The following is a 24,401-nucleotide window of genomic DNA, read 5'->3' as shown; positions in this document are numbered from 1 at the left end:
GCTTATAGACCCAGCCAGGAATGGCCTAGCCTGGAATCCCCTGCACCATTCTGCAGCTTTCCAGCTGCGTCACACACTGGCAAAAGAAACTTTCTCCTAGCTGCTTTCCTTTGAAGCAGAAACACGTTTACATGCTAGCCCCATTGAAGAATCATAGAAATGCCGGTTAGAAAAAGCACTCCTTCTGCTTATAGACCCAGTCAGGAATCTCTTAGCCTGGAATCCCCTGCACCATTCTGCAGCTTTCCAGATGCGTCATACAGTGGCAAAAGAAACTTTCTCCTAGCTGCTTTCCTTTGAAGCAGAAACACGTTTACATCCTACCCCCATTGAAGAAACATAGAAATGCCGGTTAGAAAAAGCACTCCTTCTGCTTATAGACCCAGCCAGGAATGACCTAGCCTGGAATCCCCTGCACCATTCTGCAGCTTTCCAGCTCCCTCACACACTGGCAAAGGAAACTCTCTCCTACCAGCTTTCCCTTGAAGCAGAAACACGTTTACATCCTAGCCCCATTGAGAAAAATGGAAATGCCGGTTAGAAAAAGCATTCCTTCTGCTTATAGACCCAGCCAGGAATGGCCTAGCCTGGAATCCCCTGCACCATTCTGCAGCTTTCCAGCTGTGTCACACACTGGCAAAAGAAACTTTCTCCTAGCTGCATTCCTTTGAAACAGAAACACGTTTACATCCTTGCCCCAGTAAAGAATCATAGAAATGCCGGTTAGAAAAAGCACTCCTTCTGCTTATAGACCCAGTCAGGAATGGCCTAGCCTGGAATTCCCTGCACCATTCTGCAGCTTTCCAGCTCCCTCACACACAGGCAAAAGAAACTTTCTCCTAGCTGCTTTCCTTTGAAGCAGAAACACGTTTACATCCTAGCCCCATTGAAGAAACATAGAAATGCCGGTTAGAAAAAGCACTCCTTCTGCTTATAGACCCAGTCAGGAATCTCCTAGCCCGGAATCCCCTGCACCATTCTGCAGCTTTCCAGCTGTGTCACACACTGGCAAAAGAAACTTTCTCCTAGCTGCTTTCCTTTGAAGCAGAAACACGTTTACATCCTAGCCCCATTGAAGAAACATAGAAATGCCGGTTAGAAAAAGCATTCCTTCTGCTTATAGACCCAGTCAGGAATGGCCTAGCCTCGAATCCCTTGCACCATTCTGCAGCTCTCCAGCTGCTTCACACACTGGCAAAAGAAACTTTCTCCTAGCTGCTTTCCTTTGAAGCAGAAACACGTTTACATCCTAGCCCCATTGAAGAAACATAGAAATGCCGGTTAGAAAAAGCACTCCTTCTGCTTATAGACCCAGCCAGGAATGGCCTAGCCTGGAATCCCCTGCACCATTTTGCAGCTTTCCAGCTGCGTCACACACTGGCAAAAGAAACTTTCTCCTACCTGCTTTCCTTTGAAGCAGAAACACGTTTACATCCTAGCCCCATTGAAGAACCATATAAATTCGGTTTAGAAAAAGCACTCCTTCTGCTTATAGACCCAGTCAGGAATGGCCTAGCCTGGAATCCCCTGCACCATTCTGCAGCTTTCCAGCTGCGTCACACACTGGCAAAAGAAACTTTCTCCTAGCTGCTTTCCTTTGAAGCAGAAACACGTTTACATCCTAGCCCCATTGAAGAAACATAGAAATGCCGGTTAGAAAAAGCACTCCTTCTGCTTATAGACCCAGTCAGGAATGGCCTAGCCTGGAATCCCCTGCACCATTCTGCAGCTTTCCAGCTCCCTCACACACTGGCAAAAGAATCTTTCTCCTAGCTGCTTTCCTTTGAAGCAGAAACACGTTTACATCCTAGCCCCATTGAGAAACATGGAAATGCCGGTTAGAAAAAGCACTCCTTCTGCTTATAGGCCCAGTCAGGAATGGCCTAGCCTGGAATCCCTTGTACCATTCTGTAGCTTTCCAGCTGCGTCACACACTGGCAAAAGAAACTTTCTCCTAGCTGCTTTCCTTTGAAGCAGAAACACGTTTACATCCTAGCCCCATTGAAGAACCATAGAAATACCGGTTAGAAAAAGCACTCCTTCTGCTTATAGACCCAGCCAGGAATGGCCTAGCCTGGATTCCCCTGCACCATTCTGCAGCTTTCCAGCTCCCTCACACACTGGCAAAAGAAACTTTCTCCTAGCTGCTTTCCTTTGAAGCAGAAACACGTTTACATCCTAGCCCCATTGAAGAACCATATAAATTCGGTTTACAAAAAGCACTCCTTCTGCTTATAGACCCAGCCAGGAATGGCCTAGCCTGGAATCCCCTGCACCATTCTGCAGCTTTCCAGCTCCCTCACACAATGGGAAAAGAATCTTTCTCCTAGCTGCTTTCCCCTGAAGCAGAAACACGTTTACATCCTAGCCCCATTGAAGAACCTTAGAAATGCCGTTTAGGAAAAGCACTCCTTCTGCTTATAGACCCAGCCAGGAATGGCCTAGCCTTGAATCCCCTGCACCATTCTGCAGCTTTCCAGCTGCGTCACACACTGGCAAAAGAAACTTTCTCCTAGCTGCTTTCCTTTGAAGCAGAAACACGTTTACATCCTAGCCCCATTGAAGAAACAGAAATGCCGGTTAGAAAAAGCACACCTTCTGCTTATAGACCCAGCCAGGAATGGCCTAACCTGGAATCCCCTGCACCATTCTGCAGCTTTCCAGCTCCCTCACACACTGGCAAAAGAAACTTTCTCCTACCTCCTTTCTTTGAAGCAGACACACGTTTACATCCTAGCCCCATTGAGAAACATGGAAATGCCGGTTAGAAAAAGCACTCCTTCTGCTTGTAGACCCAGTCAAGAATGGCCTAGCCTGGAATCCCCTGCACCGTTCCGCAGCTTTCCAGCTCCCTTACACACAGGCAAAAGAAACTTTCTCCTAGCTGCTTTCCTTTGAGGAAGAAACACGTTTACATCCTAGCCCCATTGAAGAAACATAGAAATGCCGGTTAGAAAAAGCATTCCTTCTGCTAATAGGCCCAGTCATTAATGGCCTAGCCTGGAATCCCCTGCACCATTCTGCAGCTTTCCAGCTGCGTCACACACTGGCAAAAGAAACTTTCTCCTACCTGCTTTCCTTTGAAGCAGAAACACATTTACATCCTAGCCCCATTGAAGAATCATAGAAATGCCGGTTAGAAAAAGCATTCCTTCTGCTTATAGACCCAGTCAGGAATGGCCTAGCCTGGAATCCCCTGCACCGTTCCGCAGCTTTCCAGCTCCCTCACACACAGGCAAAAGAAACTTTCTCCTAGCTGCGTTCCTTTGAAGCAGAAACACGTTTACATCCTAGCCCCATTGAAGAAACACAGAAATGCCGGTTAGAAAAAGCATTCCTTCTGCTTATAGGCCCAGTCAGTAATGGCCTAGCCTGGAATCCCCTGCACCATTCTGCAGCTTTCCAGCTGCATCACACACTAGCAAAAGAAACTTTCTCCTACCTGCTTTCCTTTGAAGCAGAAACACGTTTACATCCTAGCCCCATTGAAGAACCATAGAAATTCGGTTTACAAAAAGCACTCCTTCTGCTTATAGACCCAGCCAGGAATGGCCTAGCCTGGAATCCCCGGCACCATTCTGGAGCTTTCCAGCTGCGTCACACACTGGCAAAAGAAACTTTCTCCTAGCTGCTTTCCTTTGAAGCAGAAACACGTTTACATCCTAGCCCCTTTGAAGAACCATAGAAATGCCGGTTAGAAAAAGCACTCCTTCTGCTTATAGACCCAGCTAGGAATGGCCTAGCCTGGAATCCCCTGCACCATTCTGCAGCTTTCCAGCTGCGTCACACACTGGCAAAAGAAACTTTCTCCTAGCTGCTTTCCTTTAAAGCAGAAACACGTTTACATCCTAGCCCCATTGAAGAACCATAGAAATTCGGTTTACAAAAAGCACTCCTTCTGCTTATAGACCCAGCCAGGAATGGCCTAGCCTGGAATCCCCAGCACCATTCTGCAGCTTTCCAGCTCCCTCACACAATGGCAAAAGAATCTTTCTCCTAGCTGCTTTCCCCTGAAGCAGAAACACGTTTACATCCTAGCCCCATTGAAGAACCTTAGAAATGCCGTTTAGGAAAAGCACTCCTTCTGCTTATAGACCCAGCCAGGAATGGCCTAGCCTTGAATCCCCTGCACCATTCTGCAGCTTTCCAGCTGCGTCACACACTGGCAAAAGAAACTTTCTCCTAGCTGCTTTCCTTTGAAGCAGAAACACGTTTACATCCTAGCCCCACTGAAGAAACAGAAATGCCGGTTAGAAAAAGCACTCCTTCTGCTTATAGACCCAGCCAGGAATGGCCTAGCCTGGAATCCCCTGCACCATTCTGCAGCTTTCCAGCTCCCTCACACACTGGCAAAAGAAACTTTCTCCTACCTCCTTTCTTTGAAGCAGAAACACGTTTACATCCTAGCCCCATTGAGAAACATGGAAATGCCGGTTAGAAAAAGCATTCCTTCTGCTTATAGACCCAGTCCAGAATGGCCTAGCCTGGAATCCCCTGCACCATTCCGCAGCTTTCCAGCTCCCTCACACACAGGCAAAAGAAACTTTCTCCTAGCTGCGTTCCTTTGAAGCAGAAACACGTTTACATCCTAGCCCCATTGAAGAAACATAGAAATGCCGGTTAGAAAAAGCACTCCTTCTGCTAATAGGCCCAGTCATTAATGGCCTAGCCTGGAATCCCCTGCACCATTCTGCAGCTTTCCAGCTCCCTCACACACTGGCAAAAGAATCTTTCTCCTAGCTGCTTTCCTTTGAACCAGAAACACGTTTACATCCTAGCCCCATTGAGAAACATGGAAATGCCGGTTAGAAAAAGCACTCCTTCTGCTTATAGGCCCAGTCAGGAATGGCCTAGCCTGGAATCCCTTGTACCATTCTGTAGCTTTCCAGCTGCGTCACACACTGGCAAAAGAAACTTTCTCCTAGCTGCTTTCCTTTGAAGCAGAAACACGTTTACATCCTAGCCCCATTGAAGAACCATAGAAATACCGGTTAGAAAAAGCACTCCTTCTGCTTATAGACCCAGCCAGGAATGGCCTAGCCTGGATTCCCCTGCACCATTCTGCAGCTTTCCAGCTCCCTCACACACTGGCAAAAGAAACTTTCTCCTAGCTGCTTTCCTTTGAAGCAGAAACACGTTTACATCCTAGCCCCATTGAAGAACCATAGAAATGCCGGTTAGAAAAAGCACTCCTTCTGCTAATAGGCCCAGTCATTAATGGCCTAGCCTGGAATCCCCTGCACCATTCTGCAGCTTTCCAGCTGCGTCACACACTGGCAAAAGAAACTTTCTCCTAGCTGCTTTCCTTTGAAGCAGAAACACGTTTACATCCTTGCCCCATTGAAGAACCATATAAATTCGGTTTACAAAAAGCACTCCTTCTACTTATAGGCCCAGTCAGGAATGGCCTAGCCTGGAATCCCCTGCACCATTCTGCAGCTTTCCAGCTGCGTGTCATGGAGAGTAGCAAAGGCTCTCTAAGACACAGCCGCAATCGTTGCCGCCGCAGCCACCAGTCCCGCAGTAGCTGCTTGCAATGCCGCAGACAGCAACTACAGTGCCGCTTTTCCCGGCACAACCGTCTCCTCAATCTCAGTTCATTCCAGTTTTCCAACCGGTCCCGATGCCGTCTCAAACTCAACCATCGGCAGCGCCGCTGCAGCCGCCATCTTCCTAGCCATCTCCACAACAACCGCCATCTTCTCAACCGCCACGCCCCGAGCAGCCAGCGCTGAGCGGCACGCCTGTGAAGCACCACACCGCGTCGCAGCCTGCAGTTACGTCTATTGATAGCGACACGGAAGTGGAGAAGGTGCACCACAAAATGAAGACCTACTCCGTGAATCCTCTCTTTGCATCTGAAACTTCGCAAGGACCGAAAGGAGGCAAAACTACAACCACGAAAATCAAATCGTACACAGAAACGCAGATAGACGATCTTAGGGAAACTTATTCCCGTATGCCTAATGAATCTATAATTGAGTATGTGTATCGCGTGGTGCAAAGGGGGGCGGAAAGGATTATCTTATCTCGTGAAGAGGTGGGGAGAACTAACTGGGGACCTGAGGTATTTCTTGGGGATGGTCCTGAGGGAAACCTTGCATTGAGTGCTAGGATCTTTCACTGGGCTAGTGGTTATGAGGCTTTGGACAGGGGTGATCCTACAGAGTTTTGGATCAGATCCCCTGTTGAGTTAAATGAAGCATTTACCGTGGTTGCCTGTATCCAAGCTGTGAATCATAAGGGGTTATATGCACATGCCATGGATGCTCCAGTAGAGCCACAGAGGCTTGGACCCCTGATAAGGGGTATGCCTGGCTTCATAAAGGCTGAAGGTATTAGGATAAGGAGACAAATCGAGGATGCAATACAACAGAGTGAAGGACATGTTCTTCATGGTGCCGTTGAGAGAAGAGGACAACCGTCTTCCACAAGGGTACAAACACAGCGCAACCATTGCACACAATGCACTTGCAGCTTTGCTTGACACTGTTCAGCTTCCTAAGGATGTTAAGATGTACCATTACATTGATGATATCTTGGTGGGAGGGAATGACAAGGAGCAAGTTGGTGCAGTGGCTGAGAACATCCGAGAACTGTTGACTAGCCAGGGTTTGACCATTCCAAAGGAAAAGTGTCAAGGTCCAAGTCAAGAGGTAAAATTCCTGGGATCATGGTGGATAGCTGTATAGGGTTAACACTCCTGGGGGAGTGACCCTGAACCTGACCCTAGGGGTCTCGGCCCCTCCTCAGGGGTGGGCCACACTCCAGGTGATGGTTAGCCCACTCCCCCCACTTCCTGCGGTATAAAAGAGGAGCACTTCCTGCTCCTCGCTCTCTTGCTCGTTCCTCCTCTACCTGCGTTCATGACCACACACACACACACTGATACTGCATACCAGCCACGAGGCAGAGACACCATCACACTACTCGGGTTGTATCCATCCCTGTTTTGTATTTTGCTGTTTTCCCTTCCTTATCCTTTGTAAACTCCCCTACCTCCAATCCCTTTTTCTAAGTTATTGTTAAACTTTTCCTTTTTAACTTCCAAATCGAGTGAGATTGATTTATTGGGGGTGTCCCTACCTCTTATCTCTCTCTCTCCCTGTCTTTTTTTTTTGGGGAAAGGAGGGGGAGGAGGGGAGGGCACTCTATAAACTCTATAAATTCTATAAATTGTCATTGGGTCTACCAAATTTATAAGAGTCTCTGGGAACTTGCATTTGAACCCAAGACAATTTATTTGGCGTCTCAACGTGGGGCTAGGTAGAAAGAACTCTTTCAGAGAAGATTTGGAAGTTAAAAAATGGATATTCTGAAAGTCTTAATCATTAACGCTTTTGGATGTCTGTTTTGGGGCTGGCTGTTAAAGTTTATAAGTTACCATGTCTTCTGGATTGTCATTGATATGCTCTGGGAATATTCTAAGCTTTTGCCTGCCCGAGTCTATGCCTATTTCCTGAATTCTGTTAGTAATATCACTGTGTTTAGAAATGTTTCTGGAACATGGAATCAATCTGAGTATATGCATTGGAGCACAGAAGCTCCAGATATTTTGGGCGAGAAATGGTACTGGATAGCTGTTATTTCACTGTGTGTAAATTTGGGTTTGGGAATTAATAAGATAGCGGTGAACTGGGACACGTGGAAATATCGGGTGGGCGCCGCCATTAGGGTGCTTAGGGGGAGGGGTGGTCCTCACTGCCCCAGCTGCCGCTGCGGGGGTTGGGCGACAGGGCAGACCGCCCCTAGCGCGGCTCCGCCCCGAACTCCGCCTCCGGTCCCGCCCAGGGCAGCCCCCCGGACCCTGCCCCCTCAGCCCAGCCCACTTCATCTGGCTCCAATCACCACGCGGCCAGCAAGATCAAATCAAAATCCTCCCGCAGATACCGATCCGGGGCAAGGGACCTCTTCGGGAACCAGCACCCCCCAGCAACAGCAACCAGCTGGAAACGGACCTGATAATGGAGTGATCCTTATCAGCTCCACGCCCAGAAAGGAAATCAGGCACATAAGGCAGGAGTACGCAAGGGCAAACGGACAGTCCCTTTTAGCCTGGCTTTTGAAATGCTGGGATGCAGGAGCAGAAACCGTGGACCTAGATCACAGGGAGGCGAAGCAGCTGGGATCCTTGTCGAGGGATGGAGGTGTGGATAAGGAGCTGGGAAGGCTCGATGGTACCCACTCACTTTGGGCCAGGCTTCTGATAGCTGTGAGGTACAGGTACCCGACTAAGGATGACATGATTTTCCATCCCCTTAGATGGACAGATATGGAACAGGGGATCTCATACCTGAGGCAGATGGCGGTTCAAGAGATAATTTATGGAGCCGACCAGAGGCCCTCGGACCCTGATGATGTCCGCATGAAGCCAGCCCTCTTAAAGAAACTGACACAGTGTGCTCCTTCCACATATGCCCCCACATTGGGAGCACTGCTGCTGGGCAGAGACCCCAACAACCTTCCCACAATCAGGGAGTTTGTGAATGACCTAAGACAGTTTGAAGACAGTTTGTCGAGGAAAACCTTAATTGCCACTGTAGAGACCCTCACCCAAGAAATGAATGAGCTAAAAGCCTCTTTCTCTGAAATGCAGAAGGCAGAGGATGACTGCTCTTCACCTTCAGAATGGGTGCAAGTCTCAGCTGTAAGGAACACACGCCGCCGTGCTCCTCCTCCTCCCCGCAGGAGACCAGCCCAGAGCAGACAGGGTACACACAGGGGGTCACTCTGGAGAACACTGTGTGACCATGGGGAAAACATGGACAGATGGCATGGCCAGCCCACCTCAGCTCTATCGGCCAGGGTAAGGGAACTGCAGGGGACAAACACAGGGAATAACTCCTCCAGAAGAGGGGTTGCCCCAGTGTCCCGCAGGCAGCCCTCTCGCTCAAGGGGTGGTGAAGCCAGTAACTCAGGTCCATGTGCCTCATGCAGTCACACTGCTCAGAATTAGAGGTGCCCTGTCTCCAGCCAGGCGGAGGCCAGGGATAACAGAGTATATTGGGACGTGTTTGTGAAATGGCCTGGCACTTCTGAAGCCGAGAAGTACAGAGCGTTGGTAGACACCGGTGCCCAATGCACTCTGATCCCCTCCAGCCACAGGGGGACAGATACTGTTACAATTGCAGGAGTCACAGGGGGGTCTCAGGAGTTGACTGTGCTGCAGGCTGAGATAAGCCTCACCGGGAATGTGTGGGAGAAGCACTCCATAGTAACTGGCCCTGATGCACCTTGCATCCTGGGGATCGACTTTCTCCGGGAAGGGTACTTTAAAGATCCAAAGGGGAACAAGTGGGCATTTGGCATAGCAGCTGTAGAGACTGCAGACAAAGAGCAGCTGTCTATCATGCCTGGCTTGTCAGATGACCCTTCCGTGGTTGGTACCCACAAGGTGGAAGATGTCAAGTTACCTATTGCTTCTCGTGTAGTTCATCGCAGGCAATACCGCACCAACAGAGACTCCCTGCTACCCATACAGCAGCTGATTCGCCGCCTGGAGCAGCAGCTTGTCATCAGCAAGAGCCACTCGCCCTTCAACAGCCCGATATGGCCAGTGCGAAAGGAGACAGGGGAGTGGAGACTCACGGTGGATTTCCGAGGCCTGAACGAAGTGACTCCTCCAATCAGCGCAGCCGTGCCTGACATGTTGGAGCTGCAGTATGAACTGGAAACGAAGGAGGCCAAATGGTATGCCACAATTGACATTGCTAATGCTTTCTTCTCCATCCCCATTGCAGAAGAATGTAGGCCGCAGTTTGCCTTCACCTGGAGAGGAGTCCAGTACCACTGGAACAGACTGCCTCAAGGGTGGAAGCACAGCCCTACAATCTGCCATAGCATCATCCAGACTGCACTGGAGAAGGGTGGAGCTCCGGAACATCTGCAGTACATCGATGACATCATTGTATGGGGTGAGACAGCAGAGGAGGTCTTCCAGAAGGGTGAGAAGATCATTAATATCCTGTTGGATGCAGGTTTTGCCATTAAGAGAAGCAAAGTGAAAGGGCCTGCCAGAGAGATCCAGTTCCTGGGAGTTCGATGGCAGGATGGACGACGCCACATCCCTATGGATGTGGTGAATAAAGTGGCCACTATGGTGGAACCCACTAACCGGAAGGAGACACAATCCTTCCTGGGGTTTGTGGGCTTTTGGAAGATGCACATTCCCGGGTACAGTCAAATTGTGAAACCCCTCTTTGACGTTACAAGAAAGAGAAATAACTTTGGGTGGGGACCTGAGCAGCAGGTGGCATTTGACCAGATCAAACGAGAGGTGGTCCATGCCATGGCCTTGGGACCAGTTCGAACCGGCCCAGAGATTAAGAACATTCTCTACACAGCAGCCGGTGAGAATGGTCCTAGCTGGAGCCTATGGCAGAAAGCTCCTGATGAGACAAGAGGCCGCCCACTCGGGTTCTGGAGCAAGGCGTACAAAGGCTCAGAAACCAAGTATACCCCCACAGAGAAAGAAATCCTAGCTGCCTATGAGGGAGTTAGAGCTGCCTCTGAGGTGATTGGGACGGAGTCACCACTCCTTTTAGCTCCAAGGCTTCCAGTCCTGACTTGGATGTTTAAAGGGAAGGGTTCGACTCCGCACCATGCCACAGATGCCACTTGGAGTAAGTGGATGGCTCTGATAACTCAGAGGGCTAGGATGGGGACTCTCGAACGTCCAGGCATTGTAGAGGTCATCACCAACTGGCCAGAGGGCACTGACTTTGGAAAGCCAGCAGAAGAGAAGGCAGTGACCCGTGCCGAGGAAGCCCCCCCATACAGTGACCTCCCTGAGGAGGAAAAGGCATATGCTCTCTTCACAGATGGATCCTGCCGCCTGGTAGGCAGCAAGCGAAGATGGAAGGCTGCCGTCTGGAACCCTACACGCAGGGTTGCAGAGGCAAGAGATGGAGAGGGTGAATCCAGCCAGTATGCTGAGGTGAAAGCCATCCAGCTGGCCCTGGACATTGCAGAACGAGAGCAGTGGCCAATGCTATACATCTACACCGACTCATGGATGGTAGCAAATGCCTTATGGGGGTGGCTGAAGGAGTGGAAGAGAAATGATTGGCAGAGAAAAGGGAAGCCTATTTGGGCTGCTGATCTCTGGCAAGACATTTCTGCACGCCTGGACAAACTACCAGTTAAAATCCGACACATCAGTGCTCATATCCCAAAGAGCAGAGCCACTGAAGAACAGCAGCATAACCACCAAGCTGACCAGGCTGCCCACATCTGCCAGATTGACCTGGACTGGAAGCACAAAGGTGAACTGTTCTTAGCTCGGTGGGCACATGACTCTTCTGGTCACCAAGGAAGAGATGCCACATACCAATGGGCCCGAGACAGGTCCGTGGACATATCCATGGAGGCCATAACTCAGGTTATCCATGAATGTGACATCTGTGCCACCATAAAGCAAGCTAAGCGCATGAAGCCTTTGTGGTACGGGGGAAGGTGGTCAAAGTACAGATATGGGGAGGCCTGGCAGATTGATTACATCACTCTGCCTCGGTCTCGTAGTGGCAAGCAGTATGTGTTAACCATGGTGGAGGGAAGCACGGGGTGGCTGGAAACCTACCCAGTACCTCATGCTACTGCCCGTAACACCATTCTGGGCCTGCAGAGCCACATCCTGTGGAGACACGGTACCCCAGAGAGAATAGAGTCAGACAATGGGACCCATTTCAAGAACCATCTTGTAAGCAACTGGGCAAAAGAGCATGGGATAGAATGGGTTTATCACATCCCATACTACCCACAAGCTGCAGGAAAGATTGAGCGACACAATGGCCTGCTGAAAACCACCCTGAAGGCTATGGGAGGTGGAACTCTCAGAAACTGGGAGAAGCACCTTGCAGAAGCCACTTGGCTGGTGAACAGCAGGGGATCAGTTAACAGAGCTGGTCCTGCTCAGTCTGCCCTACTGCCCACAGTTGAGGGAGATGGAGTTCCTGTGGTCTGTGAAAGGAATCTACTGGGAAAGACTGTGTGGGTTGCTCCTGCCTCTGGTGTGGGAAAACCTATCAAAGGGGTGGTATCTGCAGAGGGTCCTGGTCACACATACTGGGTGATGATGGAAACTGGTGTTATCGAGTGTGTCCCTCAGAGAAACCTCTCTTTAGCTGAAAAGGTTTTGAAATCTCAGAGTTGATTCCATGTGTTCCAGATACTTTCAGGTTATCTTGTATAATAGTTGTATCATAGTTGTGCAATACTTGTATCATAGTTGTGCAATACTTGTATTATAGTTCATAAGGGGTTACAAGTTGTTTTTTGTAGTTATACTCTCACCACTACACGGCGTCCAACAGAACCTACATGACAGCAGCAGCTATCCAGAGTCCTACAACATCGCATCACACCACGGCGTCCAACCAGAACCCTGCATCTGATTCGTCACTGATGCCCTGCAGTGAGAGACTGTTCCTGATTTCCCTCCAGAGGATGTCTACAGCCATCTCATCCACACCTGTTCCCCTGATGCCAGACACCAAGAGAGACTGTTCCTGATGTTTTCTTCGCAGAGGGAAAAGACTCTTTTCCTGAGTTCCAACAAGAACTGTTCCTGTTTCACTGACTTTTCTTCCGTTCCTGTCCTGCTCACACCTCACCAACCTGCACCGGACCAGAGGAGCACATCGCCTTGAGATACAGCCGGGGACCAAGAAGGACTTTAAGAACTCTTAACCCATGGACAACTTTTTCCCATCTTTGGAGAAGAAGACTGTTCTTAGGAAGGTGGAAGTGGTCTAACCAAGGGGTGGAATGTATAGGGTTAACACTCCTGGGGGAGTGACCCTGAACCTGACCCTAGGGGTCTCGGCCCCTCCTCAGGGGTGGGCCACACTCCAGGTGATGGTTAGCCCACTCCCCCCACTTCCTGCGGTATAAAAGAGGAGCACTTCCTGCTCCTCGCTCTCTTGCTCGTTCCTCCTCTACCTGCGTTCATGACCACACACACACACACTGATACTGCATACCAGCCACGAGGCAGAGACACCATCACACTACTCGGGTTGTATCCATCCCTGTTTTGTATTTTGCTGTTTTCCCTTCCTTATCCTTTGTAAACTCCCCTACCTCCAATCCCTTTTTCTAAGTTATTGTTAAACTTTTCCTTTTTAACTTCCAAATCGAGTGAGATTGATTTATTGGGGGTGTCCCTACCTCTTATCTCTCTCTCTCCCTGTCTTTTTTTTTTGGGGAAAGGAGGGGGAGGAGGGGAGGGCACTCTATAAACTCTATAAATTCTATAAATTGTCATTGGGTCTACCAAATTTATAAGAGTCTCTGGGAACTTGCATTTGAACCCAAGACAATAGCAGGTGCAGTGTCTGTACCAGATGACACTCTTCAGAGCATTGAAAAGGGCCAAATACCCCAAAATAGAAAAGAGTTACAACAATTGTTGGGTACTCTGGGTTACTGGAGGAAACATATTCCAGGTTTCTCAGTAATTGCCCGTCCTTTGTATGATTTGCTTAAGAAGAACAAGCATTGGGATTGGACTCCAGAACATTCTGATAGCCTGAGGTTTCTCAAGGATGAACTAAAGGCATATCAGAAGTTGGGGCCCTTACACCCAAAAGATGCCCTGAGGGCTGAATGGGGTTTCTCCGCGAATGCCTCATACTGTGGAATTTTCCAGAGAGGACCCAATGGTCCTAGTAGAGCTCTCATGTTTTCCTCAACAGCATTCAAAGAGGCTGAAATTCGGTACTCGGATTGGGAAAAGGGACTTCTTTCCCTAACTCGAGCTGTTAAGGAAGCAGAAAAACTTCGTACTGCACAAGATGTTGTGGTGCAAGGCCCATTTCCTCTGCTAAAAGCGATCCTTAAAGGAACTCCTCCACCAGAAGGAGTTGCCCAAAAGGCTACTGTTAGAAAGTGGTATGCCTACTTAGAGGGAATTTCACAGCTGATGCCGCTGAAAGAGGGACCTACAAAGGTATCCAAACTTCAGCAACCCATAAATCCTGATAAAGCTCTGCTTAGTCAGCCATATAAGCCTTCTCCTATTCAGGTAGCCCCTGAGATGACCGCAGACTCCGACAAATCGGGAGTGTGGTTCACAGATGCATCCTCTCGGAGGGTAGGGGCGAAGTGGCACTACAAAGCCGCTGCCTTGGAGATTGCTACAGGCCAGACCATCACTGAAGAAGGTGATGGCAGTGCACAGGTAGGGGAGTTGCGTGCTCTAATAATAGCAGCCGAGAAAGGAGCAACAACTATTTACACTGATTCTTATTCCACGTTCAAAGGCGCCACTGAGTGGATTTGCCAGTGGGAAGCGAATCAGTGGAAGGTATCAGGTGCGGAAGTCTGGAGAGTCGAAGACTGGAAAAGGCTATTAGAGATTGGCCGATCCAGACCCCTCAAGGTTGGTTGGGTAGAAGGGCATTCCAAAAAGCAAACACCAGCTACCACCTGGAATAATCAAGCTGATTTCTTGGCAAAGATCAACATAGTGGATGAGGACAAAGGAGAATGGTGGAGATTAGCTGAGTGGCTTCATATTAAAAGAGGTCATTCAGGAAAAGCAGACCTTTACTTCGAGTGTAGGTCTAGAGGGTGGCCAGTTTCTATGAGTTCCTGTAAGGAACTCATTTCATCTTGTCCACAGTGCAGAATCAGGCTTAAAACAAATCATCCCAATCTAGCTCCAGCACAGCATATCAGAGAGGACAAAAGGTTATGGAGTACATGGCGAGTTGACTATGTGGGTCCTTTAAAGCCCTCACACGGGAAGAAATACATACTGGTGGGGGTGGAGGTGGTTTCAGGATTAGTCATGGCTACAGCAACTAGTGCTGCCACAGGAGCTCAAACTATTGAGGTCTTGAAGCAGTGGTTTAGTGTCTTACCAATGCCAGAGTACATCCAAAGTGATAATGGATCTCACTTTACAGCATCTTCTGTACAAGACTGGGCTAAGGGTGAAGGGATTACATGGGTGTTCCATACTCCCTATTATCCTCAAGCTAATGGTATTGTAGAGAGAACAAATGCTCTGGTTAAGAAACATGCCATGGTATCCAAAGGTAACTGGGATAAACGATTGCCATATGCAGTTTTCATTGTGAACAACAGATGGGGTAATTATGGTAGTCCTAAAATAAGGGCATTTTGTCCTGACAATCCAGTGGAGAATGTTAGTCATCCACCAGATAAATCTCAGCACTCTCAACAGTCATTACACAAATTACAGGTGGGACAACCAGTAATGGTAAACTTACCTGACCCTGACAAAACCAAATGGGTTGTATGCTTGGGAAGCAACTGATATAAGTGGGAAGACTCATCGTATCAGTGCACGATGGATTCTCCCAGACTTCTGAACTGCTTTTGCATATACCAGGTTTTCTGCTTTGTAAATATTCAATAAAGCTTTGTTTATTCAGGGGGGTGGGCATAAGTATTAAGTTAGTTTAAATTAGAGTTATGCTTATGTATTAGTTATGTTAAGAGTTAGATATAAGTTGTATTTCATTTTTGATTTTCCGACTCTTGGCTTAATGTGAGCCAGGGGGTGGAGTATGTCATGGAGAGTAGCAAAGGCTCTCTAAGCTTTTGCTATATTGTGTAGTTTCTAGTGCCTCACATTCAAGCCAGAAGCATCGAAAAACCAAAACAATCTTTCAGTCCCATGGGAAGATTTCTCCCTAGGGTAAGTGAAGGGTAAGCACTGGCCATGTTTCCTTTTCACTTGGCCTTGCTTTCCAGACAACAGGGTATTGTTTTGGTTAAGTAGAAACGACTATCTTAGGCCTGCCCAGCACCTGCAGGTGGGCTGGCCTGAGGAGTGGTCTTTATATTGTTTGAGTAATATTATCCAATTGTGTAAGTTGATTACTGTTTTTTACCAATGTATGTGAACAACGTAAAAGTGGTCCGAACTGTGGGCTAGTCCTGTTTTGGAACATTATAAAAATGGAGGACAGGCCAGGATTGGGGCTTTTTGCCCTTGCGCTTTTTGCCTTTTGGCTTTTGCTCCTTTTGCCCGGGATCTCACCCTCGCTCCTGTTCTTCCCCGGGCTTAACAACAACAAACTGCTCGCCGATCTAGCCTCGCCTCGGGCGGACACCGAGTCGCAGAGGCTAAAGCCTGCATGCCTGGACCCTCATCGGGAGAAAGGGACTCCCTACCAAGCTACAGACTGTGAGTAGCTGACGAACTATTAACTCGAACCAGAGACTCAAAGAACTCTCTTTAAACATCATAGACTCTTTAATTTGCCATTTTCGGAAATGTTACTTTGACCTCAATCAAAAAGAATTCACAGTGGTGGTGTAGTTTCGGGAAGAGGGAATTCGCATTCTTTGCAATAAATCACAGATAAAATAGTCAAAGCCTCGCGTATTTCCCCCATAAATTCTGCCGCGAAACTGCGTTCCACGACACTGCGTCACACACTGGCAAAAGAAACTTTCTCCTAGCTCCTTTCCTTTGAAGCAGAAACACGTTTACATCCTAGCCCCATTGAAGAACCATAGAAATTCGGTTTACAAAAAGCACTCCTTCTGCTTATAGACCCAGCCAGGAATGGCCTAGCCTGGAATCCCCTGCACCATTCTGCAGCTTTCCAGCTCCCTCACACACAGGCAAAAGAAACTTTCTCCTAGCTGCTTTCCTTTGAAGCAGAAACACGTTTACATCCTAGCCCCATTGAAGAAACATAGAAATGCCGGTTAGAAAAAGCACTCCTTCTGCTTATAGACGCAGCCAGGAATGGCCTTGCCTGGAATCCCCTGCACCATTCTGCAGCTTTCGAGCTCCCTCACACACTGGCAAAAGAAACTTTCTCCTAGCTGCTTTCCTTTGAAGCAGAAACACGTTTACATCCTAGCCCCATTGAAGAAACATAGAAATGCCGGTTAGAAAAAGCATTCCTTCTGCTTATAGACCCAGCCAGGAATGGCCTAGCCTGGAATCCCCTGCACCATTCTGCAGCTTTCCAGCTCCCTCACACACTGGCAAAAGAAACTTTCTCCTAGCTGCTTTCCTTTGAAGCAGAAACACGTTTACATCCTAGCCCCATTGAAGAATCATAGAAATGCCGGTTAGAAAAAGCACTCCTTCTGCTTATAGACGCAGCCAGGAATGGCCTAGCCTGGAATCCCCTGCACCATTCTGCAGCTTTCCAGCTCCCTCACACACTGGCAAAAGAAACTTTCTCCTACCTGCTTTCCTTTGAAGCAGAAACACGTTTACATCCTAGCCCTATTGAGAAACATAGAAATGCCGGTTAGAAAAAGCATTCCTTCTGCTTATAGACCCAGTCAGGAATGTCCTAGCCTGGAATCCCCTGCACCATTCTGCAGCTTTCCAGCTCCCTCACACACTGGCAAAAGAAACTTTCTCCTAGCTGCTTTCCTTTGAAGCAGAAACATGTTTACATCCTAGCCCCATTGAGAAACATAGAAATACCGGTTAGAAAAAGCATTCCTTCTGCTTATAGACCCAGTCAGGAATGGCCTAGCCTGGAATCCCCTGCACCATTCCGCAGCTTTCCAGCTCCCTCACACACAGGCAAAAGAAACTTTCTCCTAGCTGCTTTCCTTTGAAGCAGAAACAAGTTTACATCCAAGCCCCATTGAAGAAACATAGAAATTCGGTTTACAAAAAGCACTCCTTCTGCTTATAGACCCAGCCAGGAATGGCCTAGCCTGGAATCCCCTGCACCATTCTGCAGCTTTCCAGCTCCCTCACACAATGGGAAAAGAAACTTTCTCCTAACTGCTTTCCCCCTGAAGCAGAAACACGTTTACATCCTAGCCCCATTGAAGAACCTTAGAAATGCCGTTTTGAAAAAGCAAACCTTCTGCTTATAGACCCAGCCAGGAATGGCCTAGCCCGGAATCCCCTGCACCATTCTGCAGCTTTCCAGCTCCCTCACACACAGGCAAAAGAAACTTTCTCCTAGCTGCTTTCCCCTGAAGCAGAAACACGTTTACATCCTAGCCCCATTGAAGAACCATAGAAATGCCGGTTAGAAAAAGCATTCCTTCTGCTTATAGACCCAGCCAGGAATGGCCTAGCCTGGAATCCCCTGCACCATTCTGCAGCTTTCCAGCTCCCTCGCACACTGGCAAAAGAAACTTTCTCCTAGCTGCTTTCCTTTGAAGCAGAAACACGTTTACATCCTAGCCCCATTGAAGAACCATAGAAATTCGGTTTACAAAAAGCATTCCTTCTGCTTATAGACCCAGCCAGGAATGGCCTAGCCTGGATTCCCCTGCACCATTCTGCAGCTTTCCAGCTGCGTCACACACTGGCCAAAGAAAATTTCTCCTAGCTGCTTTCCTTTGAAGCAGAAACACGTTTACATCCTAGCCCCATTGAAGAACCATAGAAATGCCAGTTAGAAAAAGCATTCCTTCAGCTTATAGACCCAGTTAGGAATGGCCTAGCCTGGAATCCCCTGCACCATTCTGCAGCTTTCCAACTCCCTCACACAATGGGAAAAGAAACTTACTACTAGCTGCTTTCCCCTGAAGCAGAAACACGTTTACATCCTAGCCCCTTTGAAGAAACATAGAAATTCGGTTTACAAAAAGCACTCCTTCTGCTTATAGACCCAGCCAGGAATGGCCTAGCCTGGAATCCCCTGCACCATTCCGCAGCTTTCCAGCTCCCTCACACACAGGCAAAAGAAACTTTCTCCTAGCTGCTTTCCTTTGAAGCAGAAACGCGTTTATATCCTAGCCCCATTGAAGAATCATAGAAATGCCGGTTAGAAAAAGCACTCCTTCTGCTTATAGACCCAGCCAGGAATGGCCTAGCCTGGAATCCCCTGCACCATTCTGCAGCTTTCCAGCTGCTTCACACACTGGCAAAAGAAACTTTCTCCTAGCTGCTTTCCCCTGAAGCAGAAACACGTTTACATCCTAGCCCCATTGAAGAACCTTAGAAATGCCGTTTAGAAAAAGCAATTCTTCTGCTTATAGACCCAGTCAGGAATGGCCTAGCCTGGAATCCCCTGCACCATTCTGCAGCTTTCCAGCTCCCTCACACAATGGGAAAAGAAACTTTCTCCTAGCTGCTTTCCCCTGAAGCAGAAACACGTTTACATCCTAGCCCCATTGAATAAACATAGAAATGCCGGTTAGAAAAAGCACTCCTTCTGCTTATAGACCCAGCCAGGAATGGCCTAGCCTGGAATCCCCTGCACCATTCTGCAGCTTTCCAGCTGCGTCACACACTGGCAAAAGAAACTTTCTCCTAGCTGCTTTCCTTTGAAGCAGAAACACGTTTACATCCTAGCCCCATTGAAGAACCATATAAATTTGGTTTACAAAAAGCACTCCTTCTGCTTATAGACTCAGTCAGGAATGGCCTAGCCTGGAATCCCCTGCACCATTCTGCAGCTTTCCAGCTGCGTCACACACTGGCAAAAGAAACTTTCTCCTAGCTGCTTTCCTTTGAAGCTGAAACACGTTTACATCCTAGCCCCATTGAAGAAACATAGAAATGCCGGTTAGAAAAAGCACTCCTTCTGCTTGTAGACCCAGTCAAGAATGGCCTAGCCGGGAATCCCCTGCACCATTCTACAGCTTTCCAGCTCCCTCACACACTGGCAAAAGAAACTTTCTCCTAGCTGCTTTCCCCTGAAGCAGAAACACGTTTACATCCTAGCCCCATTGAAGAAACATAGAAATGCCGGTGAGAAAAAGCACTCCTTCTGCTTATAGACCCAGCCAGGAATGGCCTAGCCTGGAATCCCCTGCACCATTCTGCAGCTTTCCAGCTGCTTCACACACTGGCAAAAGAAACTTTCTCCTAGCTGCTTTCCCCTGAAGCAGAAACACGTTTACATCCTAGCCCCATTGAAGAACCATAGAAATGCCGTTTAGAAAAAGCAATCCTTCTGCTTATAGACCCAGTCAGGAATGGCCTAGCCTGGAATCCCCTGCACCATTCTGCAGCTTTCCAGCTCCCTCACACAATGGGAAACGAAACTTTCTCCTAGCTGGTTTCCTTTGAAGCAGAAACACGTTTACATCCCAGCCCCATTGAAGAAACATAGAAATGCCGGTTAGAAAAAGCATTCCTTCTGCTTATAGGCCCAGTCAGGAATGGCCTTGCCTGGAATCCCCTGCACCATTCTGCAGCTTTCCAGCTGCGTCACACACTGGCAAAAGAAACTTTCTCCTAGCTGCTTTCCTTTGAAGCTGAAACACGTTTACATCCTAGCCCCATTGAAGAAACATAGAAATGACGGTTAGGAAAAGCATTCCTTCTGCTTATAGACCCAGTCAGGAATGGCCTAGCCTGGAATCCCCTGCACCATTCTGCAGCTTTCCAGCTCCCTCACACACTGGCAAAAGAAACTTTCTCCTAGCTGCTTTCCTTTGAAGCAGAAACACGTTTACATCCTAGCCCCATTGAAGAACCATAGAAATTCGGTTTACAAAAAGCAATCCTTCTGCTAATAGACCCAGCCAGGAATGGCCTAGCTTGGAATCCCCTGCACCATTCTGCAGCTTTCCAGCTCCCTCACACAATGGCAAAAGAAACTTTCTCTTGGCTGCTTTCCCCTGAAGCAGAAACACGTTTACATCCTAGCCCCATTGAAGAACCTTCGAAATGGGGGTTAGAAAAAGCACTCCTTCTGCTTATAGACCCAGCCAGGAATGGCCTAGCCTGGAATCCCCTGCACCATTCTACAGCTTTCCAGCTCCCTCACACACTGGCAAAAGAAACTTTCTCCTAGCTGCCTTCCTTTGAAGCAGAAACACGTTTACATCCTAGCCCCATTGCAGAATCATAGAAATGCCGGTTAGAAAAAGCACTCCTTCTGCTTATAGACCCAGTTAGGAATGGCCTAGCCTGGAATCCCCTACACCATTCTGCAGCTTTCCAGCTCCCTCACACACTGGCAAAAGAAACTTTCTCCTAGCTGCCTTCCTTTGAAGCAGAAACACGTTTACATCCTAGCCCCATTGAAGAAACATAGAAATGCCGGTTAGAAAAAGCATTCCTTCTGCTTATAGACCCAGCCAGGAATGGCCTAGCCTGGAATCCCCTGCACCATTCTGCAGCTTTCCAGCTCCCTCACACACTGGCAAAATAAACTTTCTCCTACCTGCTTTCCTTGAAGCAGAAACACGTTTACATCCTAGCCCCATTGAAGAACCATAGAAATACGATTTACAAAAAGCACTCCTTCTGCTTATAGGCCCAGTCAGGAATGGCCTAGCCTGTAATCCCCTGCACCATTCTGCAGCTTTCCAGCTGCGTCACACACTGGCAAAAGAAACTTTCTCCTAGCTGCTTTCCTTTGAAGCAGAAACACGTTTACATCCTAGCCCCATTGAAGAAACATAGAAATGCCGGTTAGAAAAACCACTCCTTCTGCTTATAGACCCAGTCAGGAATGGCCTAGCCTGGAATCCCCGGCACCATTCTGCAGCTTTCCAGCTCCCTCACACAATGGCAAAAGAAACTTTCTCCTAGCTGCTTTCCCCTGAAGCAGAAACACGTTTACATCCTAGCCCCATTGAAGAACCTTCGAAATGCCGTTTAGAAAAAGCACTCCTTCTGCTTATAGACCCAGCCAGGAATGGCCTAGCCTGGAATCCCCTGCACCATTCTACAGCTTTCCAGCTCCCTCACACACAGGCAAAAGAAACTTTCTCCTAGCTGCTTTCCTTTGAAGCAGAAACACGTTTACATCCTAGCCCCATTGAAGAAACATAGAAATGCCGGTTAGAAAAAGCATTCCTTCTGCTTATAGACCCAGTCAGGAATGGCCTAGCCTGGAATCCCCTGCACTATTCCGCAGCTTTCCAGCTCCCTCACACACAGGCAAAAGAAACTTTCTCCTAGCTGCTTTCCTTTGAAGCAGAAACACGTTTACATCCTAGCCCCTTTGAAGAACCATAGAAATGCCGGTTAGAAGAATCACTCCTTCTGCTTATAGACCCAGTCAGGAATGGCCTAGCCTGGAATCCCCTGCACCATTCTGCAGCTTTCCAATTCCCTCACACACTGGCAAAAGAAACTTTCTCCTAGCTGCTTTCCTTTGAAGCAGAAACACGTTTACATCCTAGCCCCATTGAAGAAACATAGAAATGCCGGTTAGAAAAACCACTCCTTCTGCTTATAGACCCAGCCAGGAATGGCCTAGCCTGGAATCCCCTGCACCATTCTGCAGCTTTCCAGCTGTGTCACACACTGGCAAAAGAAACTTTCTCCTACCTGCTTTCCCTTGAAGCAGAAACACGTTCATTTCCTTGCCCCATTGAAGAATCATAGAAATGCCGGTTAGAAAAAGCACTCCTTCTGCTTATAGACCCAGTTAGGAATGGCCAAGCCTGGAATCCCCTACACCATTCTGCAGCTTTCCAGCTCCCTCACACACAGGCAAAAGAAACTTTCTCCTAGCTGCTTTCCTTTGAAGCAGAAACACGTTTACATCCTAGCCCCATTGAAGAAACATTGAAATGCCGGTTAGAAAAAGCACACCTTCTGCTTATAGACCCAGCCAGGAATGGCCTAGCCTGGAATCCCCTGCACCATTCTGCAGCTTTCCAGCTCCCTCACACACTGGCAAAAGAAACTTTCTCCTAGCTGCTTTCCCCTGAAGCAGAAACACGTTTACATCCTAGCCCCATTGAAGAACCATAGAAATGCCGGTTAGAAAAAGCACTCCTTCTGCTTACAGACCCAGCCAGGAACGGCCTAGCCTGGAATCCCCTGCACCATTCTGCAGCTTTCCAGCTGCGTCACACACTGGCAAAAAAAACTTTCTCCTAGCTGCTTTCCTTTGAAGCAGAAACACGTTTACATCCTAGCCGCATTGAAGAAACATAGAAATGCCGGTTAGAAAAAGCATTCCTTCTGCTTATAGGCCCAGTCAGGAATGGCCTAGCCTGGAATCCCCTACACCATTCTGCAGCTTTCCAGCTGCGTCACACACTGGCAAAAGAAACATTCTCCTAGCTGCTTTCCCCTGAAGCAGAAACACGTTTACATCCTAGCCCCATTGAAGAAACATAGAAATGCCGGTTAGAAAAAGCATTCCTTCTGCTTATAGGCCCAGTCAGGAATGGCCTAGCCTGGAATCCCCTACACCATTCTGCAGCTTTCCAGCTGCGTCACACAATGGGAAAAGAAACTTTCTCCTAGCTGCTTTCCTTTGAAGCAGAAACACGTTTACATCCTAGACCCATTGTAGAACCATAGAAATGCCATTTAGAAAAAGCACTCCTTCTGCTTATAGACCCAGCCAGGAATGGCCTAGCCTGGAATCCCCTGTACCATTCTGCAGCTTTCCAGCTGCGACACACACTGGCAAAAGAAACTTTCTCCTAGCTGCTTTCCCCTGAAGCAGAAACACGTTTACATCCTAGCCCCATTGAAGAACCTTAGAAATGCCATTTAGAAAAAGCACTCCTCCTGCTTATAGACCCAGCCAGGAATGGCCTAGCCTGGAATCCCCTGCACCATTCTGCAGCTTTCCAGCTCCCTCACACACTGGCAAAAGAAACTTTCTCCTAGCTGCTTTCCTTTGAAGCAGAGACACTTTTACATCCTAGCCCCATTGAAGAATCATAGAAATGCCGGTTAGAAAAGCACTCCTTCTGCTTATAGACCCAGCCAGGAATGGCCTAGCCTGGAATCCCCTGCACCATTCTGCAGCTTTCCAGCTCCCTCACACACTGGCAAAAGAAACTTTCTCCTAGCTGCTTTCCTTTGAAGCAGAAACACGTTTACATCCTAGCCCCATTGAAGAACCATAGAAATGCCGTTTAGAAAAAGCACTCCTTCTGCTTATAGACCCAGTCAGGAATGGCCTAGCCTGGAATCCCCTGCACCATTCTGCAGCTTTCCAGCTGCCGTCACACACTGGCAAAAGAAACTTTCTCCTAGCTGCTTTCCTTTGAAGCAGAAACACGTTTACATCCTAGCCCCATTGAAGAACCATAGAAATGCCGTTTAGAAAAAGCACTCCTTCTGCTTATAGACCCAGCCAGGAATGGCCTAGCCTGGAATCCCCTGCACCATTCTGCAGCTTTCCAGCTCCCTCACACACTGGCAAAAGAAACTTTCTCCTAGCTGCTTTCCTTTGAAGCAGAAACACGTTTACATCCTAGCCCCATTGAAGAACCATAGAAATGCCGTTTAGAAAAAGCACTCCTTCTGCTTATAGACCCAGCCAGGAATGGCCTAGCCTGGAATCCCCTGCACCATTCTGCAGCTTTCCAGCTGCGTCACACACTGGCAAAAGAAACTTTCTCCTAGCTGCTTTCCTTTGAAGCAGAAACACGTTTACATCCTAGCCCCATTGAAGAACCATAGAAATGCCGGTTAGAAAAAGCACTCCTTCTGCTTATAGACCCAGTCAGGAATGGCCTAGCCTGGAATCCCCTGCACCATTCTGCAGCTTTCCAGCTCC

The 24,401-nt window shown here is 48.3% G+C and overlaps 1 long non-coding RNA gene across 1 annotated transcript; it reads right to left on the bottom strand.

Moving 5' to 3' along the window:
• Window positions 1-6,935: 6,935 nt before the first annotated feature.
• On the bottom strand, window positions 6,936-13,165 carry LOC135173868 (uncharacterized). The gene is made up of 2 exons (XR_010301459.1): window positions 13,081-13,165; window positions 6,936-7,086 (listed from the first exon to the last, which is right to left on the bottom strand). It is a non-coding gene; the product is annotated as an uncharacterized LOC135173868 (long non-coding RNA).
• Window positions 13,166-24,401: the final 11,236 nt, after the last annotated feature.

Source organism: Pogoniulus pusillus, unplaced genomic scaffold (assembly GCF_015220805.1).
Source record: "Pogoniulus pusillus isolate bPogPus1 unplaced genomic scaffold, bPogPus1.pri scaffold_105_arrow_ctg1, whole genome shotgun sequence".
In the NCBI taxonomy this organism is placed as follows: domain Eukaryota; kingdom Metazoa; phylum Chordata; class Aves; order Piciformes; family Lybiidae; genus Pogoniulus; species Pogoniulus pusillus.
This window is presented reverse-complemented; position numbering and strand designations above follow the sequence as displayed.